This window comes from Rutidosis leptorrhynchoides, chromosome 3, assembly GCF_046630445.1.
Source record: "Rutidosis leptorrhynchoides isolate AG116_Rl617_1_P2 chromosome 3, CSIRO_AGI_Rlap_v1, whole genome shotgun sequence".
Taxonomy (NCBI): Eukaryota; Viridiplantae; Streptophyta; class Magnoliopsida; order Asterales; family Asteraceae; genus Rutidosis; species Rutidosis leptorrhynchoides.
The window spans coordinates 174,402,226-174,403,924 of record NC_092335.1 but is presented as its reverse complement, the minus strand read 5'-3'; positions in this window follow the sequence as shown (position 1 = coordinate 174,403,924).

Below are 1,699 nucleotides of genomic sequence, written 5' to 3'. Positions count from 1 at the left end.
TATCATTTCTTGTCAGAAATTACATGCTTATCATTCTTAAGTCTAGACACATTTCCTGCATTGAATGCATAGATAGTGTATGGACAAATTTCGTATCTTAAGCATATCTATTACAGTAAATTCTGTCTTACACTTTCCGAAAATTTCTCTGTAACTTATGGGATTTTGGTATTATATATACATATGTAAATTATGTATCGGAGAATACCAAACTAAATCCTATAATCTATCTCATATCAAAATCAATTCCCTGATTATATAAGATGGATCACGTATTTATTTCAAATTCCTTAAACTTCGACAGCTATTCCGATATGGATATTCACCTGAACTCCGAAGACAGTATAACTAGAATGGATCAACCAATTAGCCATCATCTATTCTGGATGAATTGGGGATGGATTCGTAGTCTACTTAATTATTGGAGACAAGAAGAAGGCGATCCCTTTCATCCACCACATTGCCCTCTTGGCGAAGAACCTGAAGCACTTACCGGCGAACCTGTTCGTAATACCATTTTCTCTCTCATTTCCAGAGTATCTCATCATGATTATATAATATCTCACATTCTAGATCTCATTCACCCACTCGTTCGAACTGAAAATCATCCCGGTGTAATAGAAGAAGTCAACGAGCTTCGCGCTCGGGTAGTGGCTTTGGAGAACATGGTGGAAAGGTTACAAGCACCAGCAGCAGTACCGGCAGCAACAGTACCACCATCAGCAACACCAACAGTACCATCACCACCACCAACAACAACATCTGCATCTCACACCTCAACATCACAATCTGTACCTCGAACATCAACGTCATACGCACCATAGATACTAAGGAATACCAACAACAACAAACGATGAAGTATTGATTCATAACTTCATCGAAGAAATATTCTGCAGAGAATATGTAGTTTCTAAAAGTTTTAGAGATTATATATTGTAAATTAGTAGTGGGCGGATAGAAATAATAAAGTGAAACCCTGACAGGAATAGTGTGCGATTTACAAGCTAGACTTGTTATACAAGCAGCATCAACAGTACCGTCAGCATCACCAGCACGTCAGTACTATCAGCATCGTCAGCACTAGCAGCACCTATAACATCACGATTTCCACCAGTTCCATAATCATCAACATCATCACAAATCAACAACGCATATATTGTATCAACGAGTTATGAAGTATTAACTCATTTCCTCTGAAGAAATTATATGTATATTATATATATATATATATATATATATATATATATATATATATATATATATATATATATATATATATATAATATATATATATATATATATATATATATATATATATATATATATATATATATATATATATATATGTGAAATTTGAAATCAAAATAAATCTTTTCGTACTAAGCTATTACGTGTGAATCTTAACTAGTAGGTACTACTCGGTTAATTCATATTACTAATATGCTATGATGTACATCCTTCGTTAACAACTTAACCATCGTTAACTACAGTATCTGTTTCAACTCAATGAATTCCATTTCATAATAAACTTAGTGTATTAATCAACTACATATTTGATTTTACACTTTTATCTTCGATGTACTCGAAACTTTCCAGAAAATATCATTTGTGCCTTGCGAAGTTCGCAAGAATTCCACAAGCATCAACATCCTTCACCAAGGAATATCAATAAGAATAAATAATGAAGTATTGATTTCAT